The sequence below is a fragment of the Acomys minous genome (genome assembly GCF_964271855.1).
Source record: "Acomys minous genome assembly, chromosome: 9".
Lineage (NCBI taxonomy): Eukaryota > Metazoa > Chordata > Mammalia > Rodentia > Muridae > Acomys > Acomys minous.
Genome location: NC_140490.1, coordinates 120,151,587 through 120,164,219, shown reverse-complemented (window position 1 = coordinate 120,164,219; position 12,633 = coordinate 120,151,587).

Genomic DNA, 12,633 nt, shown 5'->3' with positions numbered 1-12,633 from the left:
TGAGCTCACTTTGGAAACCAGACTGGTCTCAAACTCACAGAGATGCACCTGCCTCTGCCTCCCCGAGTTCTGGGATTAAAGGCATGTGCCACTTCACCTGGATTAAATAACATTCTTAAGTGGTGTATATTCACTTGGTTTCGTAAGAATATTTCCAGCCAGGCATATAATGTGCTTTGACTGTATTCCTCCTCCACACTCCTCTCTTCCCCCCTTTCAGTTCCACTCCCCTCCTTTTAGCTTTCTTTGCTTCTATATGGCAATTTTGCTTCTACATTGATGCCCCCCCCCCATACACACAGGACTTTGTGTATCTCATGAAAACACAGAATTTACAAGTGTGAGAAAACATCTTCTAACTTGATCTGATAAGTTCCAGTTGCTTCCATTTTCCTCCAAGTGACAGAAACTTATTACTGATAGCTGAGGGAAATTATGTTGTATACATGCAACATGTTTTCTCCATTAACTTTTCTGTTGATGGGCACTTAAGTTGGCTTTATAGCAGCTTATTGTGAACAGTACTGCAGTAAACACTAGTGTGCAAATATCTCTGTGATATGTTCACATAGACTACTTCAGGTAAGCACCCAGGGGTGGTATCTGGGTGAAAGGGTAAATTGTATTTAAGGTTGTTAAGGACTCTTGATACTGGTTTCCATGGCGACTGCACTAATTTACATTCCAATCAACAGCACAGGGATTTCCTTTCCTCCACATGCTCACCAGCATTTGTTATTTGTTTTATTAATGATTGTCATTCTGGTTTGGGTGACATAAATTTCCGTGTAGTTTCAATTTGCGTTTTCCTGTGTCTAGGAACATTAATTTTTTTATATTTTTATGGGCCATATTTTATTAACTATCTGTTATATCGTTTTTCTGCCTGGGTTGCTTGACTTCTTGGTATTCAGTTTTTTGAGTTCTGTGTATGTTCTAGACGATAGTCTTCTATCAGATGTGTTGTTACCAGAGATTTCTCCTATTCTCCTATTCCTAGTCACTGGATTGTTTCCTTTGCTGTGTAGAAGCTTTTTTTTTTTATTTAATGAAATCTCATTTGTTGATTTCTGGATTTATTTCCTAAGCAACTAAAGACCTTTATATAGAAAGAGTCCCGGCTCAAGCCTATACCTTGACATTTTTCTCTCGTCTTTTGCTCTAATAGTTTCAGAGTTTCAGATCTTATGTCTTTAATTCATTTGGAATTGTTTTCTATACAGGTTTAAATATTTTTTAAAATACCAATTTTCTTTTATATATAGATATCCAGCTTTTCTTTACCACTTGGTGAAGTCTGTGTCTTTTCCATGTGTATTTTCTCGGGAAAAAATTCAAGGGGCTACAACTGTGTAGGCTGAATTTTGAATATTCTACTCTATTTCACTGATTTATGTGTCCAATTCTGTGCCAGAGCTCCAGGGTTTTTGTTAATATTATTCTCTAGGATAATTTGAAATCACGTATGTGATACCCATAGCATTGTTCTATTCACTCGGGATTGCTTTGGCTCTCTGGGGTCTGTTGTATTTTAATTTTAGGATTTTGCTTTTTGTTTCTGTGAATAATGTCAATAGAGTTTTGAGGGTTTCATTGAACCTATAGACTACTTTGGATAACAAATCCATTTTCTCAGTATTGGTCCATGAGCATTGGCTGCCCTTCTATCTTCCAGTTTGTTCCTTAGTTTCTTTCATTAGTGCATTGCAATCTTTCAGTGTAAAGAGGTTAAATATATTTCAAGGTGTTTTTTAAACTATTGCAGTTAGCATTGTTTTGTTATTTTTTTCCTTTGGAATGTTTTTATTGGTGTGTAGAAAGGCTACTAGTTTTCTTATTTTGTTTTGTTTTTGTTTTTTGATGATGTATGTGCTGCCACTTTGCTGAAAGTGATTATCAGTTCTAAAGTTTTCTGATGAACCCTTTAGGGTCTCTAGTACAGGATCATATCATCTGAAAACAAGTATCTTTGATTTTTTTCGATTTCTATCCCTTGATTTCCTCTTATTGTCTTGTTTTAGAAACAAAGACTTTAAACACTATAACAAGTAAGTGTAGAGAATGCAGACTTTCCTGCCTTATTCCTGAAGTACTTAGATGTTTTCTGCAATTTAATATAACACTGGGTGTTGGTTTCTCACATATGGTTTTATTATTTTGAAGTATGTTCCTTCTAGTCCTACTTTTTTTTTTTAGGGAACTTTTTTTCATGAAGGGGTGTTGGGACTTATATTGAACAGAATAATTTTGAAACCATGAAACTGGAAATCAGTTCATTCATGCATGCATGCATCCATCCATCCGTCCATCCATCCACCCATCCGTCCATCCATCCATCCATCCATCCATCCATCCATCCATCCATCCATTCTAGGGAGTGGAAAAGTGTATTAACTCTAGATTTTAAGAAATGGAGGAAAGAAAATACATATGAGGCTCTTAAAAAAAAATAAGAGGTAGGTCTACATATGATTCAGCCATTCCTCCTCTGGGTCCATAAACTAAGGAAATAGTCTCTTCACTGCATCCGCTCATGTGTGTTGCTTCAGTCATCTCTAAGAGTTCACCACCAGAAGAGTATATAACAAATATGTAGTATGTGCAAATGAAATATTGCTTAGCTACAAAAGGAATGGAGCCCTGTCATTTAATCCAAAACAAATGGACAATAAATTCTGCATGATCTGCATATGTGAGTTCTTTTTTCTAACCCCTTTATCTCCGTGCAGTTTGCATTTAGTTAGAAGCTGGTTAATCGGAATGTAATTGCATCTACTCTATGTTCCTATTGTTATTAACTAGTAGTCATTGGGTGCCTATTTAAATTCCACTTTTCTTACATGTATTATCACTTACTTGTTGTATTTGTCAGTGTTCTATTGCTGTGAAGAGGCACCATGACCACGGCAACTCCCGTAAAGGAAAGCGTTTATTTGTGGCTGGCTTACAGTGTCAGAGGTTTAGTCTACTATTCTCATAACTGGAGGCATGGCGGCGTGCAAGCAGACATGGTTCTGGAGGAATACTTTAAGAGAAGAGTTCTACATGCATATCCACAGGCAGCAGGAAGAGAGAGACACCGGGCCCAGGGTGAGATTTTGAAATCCCCTAAAACCCACCTGCGGTGATACATTTTCTCCAACAAGGCTACAACTACTCCAACAAGGCCACCTTCTAAATCCCTGTCACGTAGCATCACTCCCTAGTAACCAAGCATTCAAATATATGAGCCTCTGGGGACCACTCTCACTCAAACCACTACAGATGTTTTTATTTTTGTGTGTGTTGTGAGACTCCTTTTCATTTTAATACATAGTTTTCATCATGTAAAACCAGTGGGCTGGCCTTTCTTGAATCTATACTGTTCTTACCCACATTCCAATGATGAACACTTACGTAATTCATAGTTGCTTATAAAGGCTCTTAAATGTTTATAAATAGTCCTAGGGCTTAACTCCATCCTGAGGATAAAAGGAACACACACTACCCAGAATTCAAAGGGAAAATGTCATCTTCAGTCTTGAAAGGCAGCTCAGAGTAATCCACTTTTAAGGGATGAATTAAAACACTTTAAAACTAATTTTTGGATTTAAAAAAAAAACAGATTTTATCTTGTCTCTTAAATTCTCTAGTTCGTGATAGTTTAATCTTGTTGATATATAAAAATTGTGCATATTGCAAGAGTACAATTGCCCACTGTCCTAGTTCAATTTCTATTTCTGAGATAAAATATTCTGATCAAAAGTAATTTGGGGTAAAAGGGGTTTATTTTGGATTACGCATCCCAGTCACAGCCCCTCATTCAGGGAAGCCAGGACGGGACTGAAGCAGAGGCCTGGAGGAGTGTGGCTTTCTGCCTTGTTCACCCTCCTACCTCCCAGGATGGCGTTGCCCCAGGGAGTTGTGGCCCTCCCACATCAACCATTAAAGAAAAACAAAATTCCCCACAGACCTTCCTGCAGGCCAGTCTCACGGAGACATTTTCTCAAATGAGGTTTCCTTTTCCTATATGACCTTAGCTTGCATCAAGTTGAAAAAATGGACACCCCAAAAGCTAAAATTAGTCAGGACACACACACACACACACACACACACACACACACACACACACACACACACACCACAGTGAAATGATAACCATAGCGTAGCAGTTTTACACTGTTACTTCTTTTGTACTATTTGATGAAAATCATCTTGTATCTCCTCCACTCAGCAACTCTCCACTTCTGTGCGGTTGAGTATCGGGGCTTCCTCGTGCCTTTGTTTTTATGTTCAGCTGATTTGGCTTAACGCAGTTATGCTCTGACTGCACTCAGTTTGGCTGCAGGTGGTAAGATTTTCTTCCTTTGTAAAGGCTGCATAATTAGAATTCTCCCTCTCCCTCTCCCTCTCCCTCTCCCTCTCCCTCTCCCTCTCCCTCTCTCTCTCTCTCTCTCTCTCTCTCTCTCTCCCCTGTGTCTGTGTGTGTACGTGCGTGCGTGCATTCATACATATATATATATGTGTGTGTGTGTGTACAGATAATTTCTTTCCCATTTTTCTACCAAAGCATATTTATATTAATTCTTATTTTAAATAGTGCTGAAATGAACTTGTAAGCACAAAATCTCTTTGCAACACTATTTCCCTTTCATTTGGATTTATACCCAGAAGGGGGATAACAGGACAGAATAGTAATTCTGCTTTTAATTTATTTTAATTAATTTAATTTACTTTAATTTTTTTTTAAAAAATCTGTTTTTTCCAGTTTTTCTTAATTACAAGGTTTTAAAGTCTTTTTCCTGATTCCCTTTTCAAAGTAAACAGCTAAGTGCACAAATGAAATCAGCCACGCGAACGAGTAAACAGTTGTTCTGTCATCTCCACGTCTTGCTGTACCTGAAGTTCTGAGCTAGGCGGGCTCTGCAGAGCTTTTCGAGTTGTCTATCCCTGTGTGCTCTGATCTACACCTTACAGACGCCATAAAATGAAGGTGACAGGAGAACTACCAGTGGTTTCTTAGTTGGCCGAGACTGGCAGCCACTCCCGATCTCCCTCAGATGAAGAGGGAGCCAAGACAGCTTTCAGTGTGCCCGTTATCTTGTTATCCATACTGAAATCTTGAATTGAGTTTTCCTTCGTTCATTCTTCCTCTTTGTGTAGCCGTATCAGCCTTCTTCATAATTTATGAAGTTGTTAACTCGGTGACATAAAGAAAATATGTTACTAAATCCTTTGTGGTGTAAATTATTGTGTCCGTTTATCTTTCGGCCTCCGCTTCCACCCCCGCCCCCGGCCCCCCCCGCCCCCCCCATCCCCCGCCCGAGCAACAGCTGTGAACAGGTGCGCGTCAGGTTGTCTCTCCTCCTCATTACACTGTCCGGCTCACCAGTGCACCAAACTGAGAGCCTAGCTCTTCCCTGGGACGCTTAGGCCTCCGTGACCTGTGCTTGCTCTTCTTCCGGAGCTTGCCTTACACCACCTTATCTCTGGACCGTCACCCGCCAGCTACAGCATCCTCGGGGTTCCTGCCACTGTAGACCCCTTCCTTATACTCTTCAAATCATTTTCCAAGGGTTAATTCGCTGACTTCGTCTCTTCTGCAAGCTGTTCCTACTATGTTTAAGGGGATATCTCTCTTCTGGTCTCCCCAATACAGTAAAAGAGTCTTTAACTTTAGCATGGATCACAAAGCACATGCTATCTATCTCTCCGTGTGGTTTTTGTCTCTTGTTCCTTGATAGGTTGCGGGTGCTTAGGACAGAGACAGATATGTAGGAGTGCTGAGTGCATAAGAAAGTGAATGTAATCCATTTTAATATATCTTCTGAGTGGATTGAATTTTGTCAAAATATCATTGTATTTGGAATTGATTGAATTAGTTATGGCTAGGGAACCAGAGAATCTTTTGTAATAATAGGTACGCTATAAGTCACCAACGCCACAGAGTTTGTCAGTTGAGAGATTAATGATTTATGATAAGATTTGTGAAATCTATGTCTACTGACAAATCTAAGTTGAGACAGCTGCTCAAGCTAAAATACGTTAAATTTATAAAACAGTTTTTCTACTTTGTGTTTATGCTGTAATCAAATAATTTCATTCTTTTTTTTTTCTCTCCTTAAATGTTCACTGCCAAAGAGAGGGATTCTTTCATTTTCTTCCATAAGAGGCCTTCAAAAATCCACAGAGGGCCGGGCATGGTGGCGCACGCCTTTAATCCCAGCACTCGGGAGGCAGAGGCAGGCGGATCGCTGTGAGTTCGAGGCCAGCCTGGTCTACAAAGTGAGTCCAGGATGACCAAGGCTACACAGAGAGACCCTGTCTCGAAAAACCAAAACAAAAAACAAAAACAAAAAACCAAAAATCCACAGAGGCTGAGGTAACACAGGGCTTCAGCAGCGGGAAACTCTGGAGACTGCATTTGAATTAGAACTACTGGGTCTTTTTTTTTTTAATTCAGTTTTGAGATTATGCCAATTTCTATCTGTGCCTGGGAAAACTGACCAGGTGGCTGTTTCTTTCTCTCATCACCCTGGTAGAGGGGGCAGTGTCATTGGTTCCTGAGTCCCAAGTCCTAGCCAACAATGACCATCACTCATTCTTTCAGTCAGACATCAAGGTGGGAAGTCTTTAACTTAAGCCAAAGATGAAAGATAGACCAGCTGTGGCTCTCAGCTTCATGTCGAGTCCTCCTGTGAACGAAAGAATACCTTGGGGGAAAGCACTGTGTGTCTGAACGCAATGGCTGCCAAACAGGGAGTGTCATCCTGTTTATCTTGGAAAAGTCTGTGCATCAGTCTGGCTGTGAGGAAGGAATTCTTATGTGACCTTCTGCCCACAGGGCCTGCCAGGTCCATCCTTCTCCTCTGAGCAGAAATTCCTTTGTGAATTATTTGAGTTTTGTACCTAGCGCTTTCTGAGAAGGAGGATGTCTTTAAGGTCAATAACAAATGACTGTGTATGTGAAACTAAAAACCTTTGATTTGGCCAGAATTACCACTCTTGAGGATTGAAATGCTGATAGAGTGGGATAAACCGTCCTAAAGGTTAATGTCAACAGAGCCTCGGAGTTTAATGAGGAACTAATCGGGGAGAGAGAACAGGACAGGGCTGTTTCAGGCCAGCAAAGGGCACCCTGTCTCTGCAGCAAGGTCTCCCCCTCCACGTTGAACTCACTCACTGTATCCCACAGGTTCTGCTTTTCTGGCTGATGCTTTCTTTGCCAACATGCTTTCCAACTGCCCCATTACTTGACATTTATAAATGTTTCTTAAGAATAATTAGGAGCTCTGTCCTATGGAATGTGACATAATGTGTCTGTTGTCCTGAGCCTCATTAGGTCTGGCCGGTTGTTGTCCCAAGGACGGCAATTCAGTTTTGCATGCCACACATGTACTTCTCACTTAGTTCAACAGGGCATTCTGGTAAATTAACATTATAAAAAATATTAAAAACCAGCTTTTATTTCTGTCAACTGATATTATATTTCAAGGTTAAAATATATCAATATAAGGGAAAATTATCTATTGTCAACTTTAAATTTCTCCAAGTCTTCATAATCCACCAGATACTTCTGATGCATGAAAATACAAACAAAACAAATAAAGCACGTTCTAGTACAGCTAATTCAGATTTGGAATTATAACTACAAAGATCACAAATTCTAGGTCCACACTGTATTGGCTCTAAGAGACTATTTATTCTAGCATGTAACAAGACACGCACTTTAGATATTAGAATTCATAAAGAACCCTGTGGATGCCTTTAGTCTTACAGGTACTCATGCCAGTAAATATTCATGCTATATGGAGTTTTTCAAGGTCCCAAGAAAATGATACTGTGTCGTTGGGAGGTGGTAAACTAGACAGCCAAAAGAAGCTGAATAGTTAAAGGCTAGCAATGCTGCCTGCTCTCATAAGCAGACTCTCTTGCTCAAAGTCATGTGTTCTGTGCCTTTAAGTGTATGCTACAGTTAACTCTGTGGCTGCAAAGCTTAACCCCATGTGCACCACAGTTGCATTTTCACAGTGGTGCTTTTTAACAAACAAGTCTCTCTCTGGCTTGAGAAAGTTCATTTGGAGATTTTGTATTAGTTTAGTTATTTAAGTATCAAATACCAAATCCTATGCTAGTATGTAACTAATATCTCAATTGCCTGTGGAAAAAGGTGGAACTGGAGACTCCATGATATCGAGGAGCCAGTGGATGTGAGAACCTGAGGCCGCGGTGGTGTCCTGGCCCTGGCTGCCACCATAGGCTGCGTCTAGGTCTGTGGTCCTGCTGCAGGTGGATTTTGTGTTGCTGTCCTAGACCAGTGTTACCACCAGAGGCCAAGGACATGTCCGTGGTCTGGGCTGCAGCCTGAGGCTGTGTTGATGTCTGAGCTCTGTGCTGGCCTGGCCCTCGCATCCGGACTTTGGCAAGAGAGCTGGTCTACCCTTGACTACCCATAACAAGGGAGAGATGATCCCCCAAGCCTAGCTGTCTCCACCTTCATCAGGTGAGAAGGCTGGCCCACGTGACATGAGCACGGGAAAGCTGGCGCTGTCCCTCACTGGCTGTATCACTCAAGTGCGCCCAGTTCCTTACCTGGGCAGCATAGTAGAAATGGAGCTGGTAGCAGGGGGGCAGGAGAGCTGGTGGCCTGAACAACTCATCTACGCCCCAGGCTCTGATCCAGGCCTTTGAGTTGACCCATTTTAAACATCTACCCCATCTATGAACTGCTGGTGTGTGTAGGCTCAATTTTCTTAACAAATGTATTTTATTATAAACTTATTAACCAAGAGTACCTCACTTATAACCCGAATAACCTAAACAATAGAAAAAGAAGATTAAAGAATACAATAATGAAACCGTAAGGATATCAGTTCCGAGAAATGATTCTCCTGGCAGGATTTCTTCTGCTGGAACCTGGAGCAACCAGAACCTGGAACCTCAGCCAGAGCCCATAGCCCCAAAGCCTTCCCTTGAGCAGTTCTCTCTAGGAAGTGTCTGGAAGTGGAGAGATGAACAGTCAAAACTATCCCTAGTCTCCAAAGGCCCGGCCTCTTGTTTTTGGCTCACACTTATACCTCCTCTCAGAATTTGTTCAAGGATGTTTTTCAGCTGGTTAATAACCAATCTGCCCCACATGGTGGTTCGACTTCTAAGAGGATAAACATCACCTGCTCTCTCACAGGTCTTTTCTCATCCCCCACTTGTGATCTAAACAAAAAACGTGTTTATCTCTCCTTCAGAAGTGTGGGAAGGGGCTAGTCCTCCAGATCCGAAGGTGGAGAATCTCATTGACAAAGGGCAAGGACAGCACAACCTAAAGAAGTCCTGGTAAGGATTCACTATGGATGGCTGGCAGAAGCCAGAGACCTTGAACTAGACCGATGACTCATTGTAATGAACATTTGCAAGTACATTTCTGTGGACAAGAACTGTTTTGTTTGATTGTTCATTTGTGTGTGTTGTTTTAATTTGGTGGGCAAGTTGCAAGAGCAGAAGGCAGATACAAACAGATGAGGAGATGAGTGGCAGTGAAGGACATAATGTGAAATTCACGAAGAATCAATAAAGAGTTATAAATGTCCAAGTAACTTTTCTTAAGGCAATGAAGAAGTAATCATAACTTTGTCTTACAAGTATAGGGCCTATTAATAAATGATTGATTGTATTTTTAGAGCATTGGGTTATAGTTTGTTGAAATTATTTTCTTTTCTTGTGGAACATAAATAAGGAAAAAGCAGAGGTATATTATGTAACAACCTCTATAGAAACTGTTTTTACTTTTAACATTAAAGTTTTCTTAACATTAGCATTCAGTATTTACAACATCTAAGAATGGACTTTAAGGGGGCTGGAGAGATGGCTCAGAGGTTAAGAGCACTGACTGTTCTTCCAGAGGTCCTGAGTTCAATTCCCAGCAACCACATGATGGCTCACAACCATCTATAATGTGATTTAATGCCCTCTTCTGTTATGGAGGCAGAACACTGTATACATAATAAATAAATACATCTTTATAAAAGAAAGAATGGACTTTAAATTTTCATTATTTATTTGGATAAACAGGATAAAACAGTGATAGTTTATCCTAATTTTGAAAGAGTCTTGAAGAAATACATTCTCCGGTGCTCTGAAGGCTCTAAGATAGTGCGGTGTTTTGATGCATTTGGGTCCCAAATCTTCCTGCACTCGGTGGTTGATCCCAGCCCAGTGGTGGCGCTGGGTGGTGGAACCTTTAAGAAATGTGGCCTGGGGAAGGGTATTGGTCCTGGGCCTCTGTGCTTATGCTGCCTCTTGAGAATAGGTCAGATTTCACAGGGCAGGACGAGTTCTCTGGAGGATGGCTGTTTGTGGTGGAGCCTGGCACGACCTTAAACAACTGTTTTGTGTGCCCGGCCCACCATTGCCACATGTCCGCCTCTACCCCGATCTGTCCTCCCGAGGGCCCCTCCACAGCCCAGTCTTTGCAGCAGCCTGTTCTTAAGCCTCTAGAACGCCAGCTGTAGATTTGGGGCCCACCCAGTTATGTCTTCCAAAATGGCATTTACAATTTAAAAGCCAATCCTTTTAGTTCTTCCTTCATTACACATTTAATTAAATCATAACATGAGAGTAAGAATTAACTCCTATAGAAAGGAGATTGGTGTAGTTTTCTTCCCAGGAAGCAAAGTACTTTACACGATAGTGCATACAGTATTCCTTTTTTCTCCCTAATCATGGGTCACTAAAACTCCAAACAAGTAGCTTAACTGGAAACAAAATAAATAAATAAACAAAATAATGTTAATAAATCATTGTTGATCTTGCAGATCACAAGAGCATGGCATTTTTATGCACCTGACACAGCCTCCATTTTTGCTGATAGAAAGTTGTAAATTATAATGTATAGAAAAAGGAAGAAGCTCCTGAACCAAAGGAAACTGAAAAGGAAGTCAACAAGGAAGAACAAATGCCGTGTAGGAAGAGTCAAAGGGGCTCTATAAGTACAGTGAGGGAGGGGTCAAGTAGCCTAACAAATTTTAAGCCTTGTAAGATGATTTTTAGGTATGATTGGAGTGCTGGAGTTTCATTTTGTGCTGTTAGATTAATGCATTTTGTACACAACTGAAGCTCTGTAGGTGAAAGGTTTGCAAAGGTTCCTGTGGTGAAAGGGGCCGAAGCATGGTTACTCCAAGCAGTACAAGGTAGTTTGCACTGAGGGTGAATGCTGTGGGTATCAATTTTCATTCCATACACGCAGGATATGTTTTTAACGTAATGATGTCTGTGGGCTAGCATCTACTCTTGGTAACACACAGCGAAGGCACTGATAGCCAAAAAAGAGCGGGGATTATTCGAGGTAGATGACTTTCCAGAGAGATGATAAATGTTCTGAGCAGGAAAAGACACTAACTTTGATGAGTGTTCACTCTACTACTCTAAGCTATGTTAACTGCACTGTGTGTACTGTCACGGAAGTTACACAAGCACTTCAGAAGTCAGGAGGTACCTAAGACCAAAGAAAAATGTAGGCAAACAGCCACCCAATCATTCTGAAAAGTCACAAACAAACAAACAAAAACCCCACAAAACAAAACTCCACCCATTAAATTCTATAAACAAATATCATCATTAAATTATTTGAAATAAATTTGACCCTAAGGAAACATATTCTGGAGTTCAATCATTTTCCTCAATTTAATAGTCTATTACCGTATTTTAAAAAATAACACTTTAGACTTGGAAGGAACCAGTTTGTATTTATGGAACGTGATGATCAGATCTTACTGGCTGCATTTAGTAAGACTTCATGCTGGGACCCTTGCTCCCACTTTTAAGTAAAAGGATTGGTCTGACATATCCCAGTTCGCTTCCAGCCTTGCCAAGAACAGCGGCCAAATATAAAGTCTGATCCAAAAGCTTCAGCTGTCACTAGTAGTGAACTCAGGAGCCAGGCCTGTCACTTTCTATAGCATGCCCTTAGCCAAGCCTCAGCTGAAACCGACAAAGCAGACAGTCAAAGTTGGGCTATCCACCACAGTCAGGTAGCTTTATTAACATGTGAAGTTTTGTTGCTTTTTTTTTTTTTTTTTTTTTTTGCATTTCTGTCCCAGAACTTACTGTGTGAAAATAAAAAGTAGCAAAAAAGTTTATGCTTCTGAATACAGTATTGAGTTGAATTATTAAATCGCTTCAAATCCTGATTTGTGGTTTTCATATTTTTTAGTAATGCACTATAAATGGTAAATGGCACCGACTTGTGTGAGATTTGAGTTAATTGTATTACATGATATCTTTGCAAAAATAGTATGGTTAAATTGTGGATAAAATATATCTAAAAATTCTCAAATTTTAAAGTTAGTTTAATATCATCTAGTTGACCCTGTCAAAGCACCCTTTTGCCTAGTTTCCCCCCTCTTTCTTCTGAGCTCTCTCTTTGTGTAGATACACTCATATGGGGAGGAAGATCCAGAAAATTGCCCACTGCAACAACTTTCCCATGATCCCACTGTCAGACCTGGAGAAGACGGTCTGTAGTTAATTATTAATAGCTCTTTTTGTTTTCTCATACCCGTGTTTTCCTAACAGTGTTCCCTTCCAAGCCAGTTCCAAAAGCCTAAAAAGCCCTGTGCCCAATTTGGAAGTATCTTTTTCTCTGTGGGCAGACAATTTGGA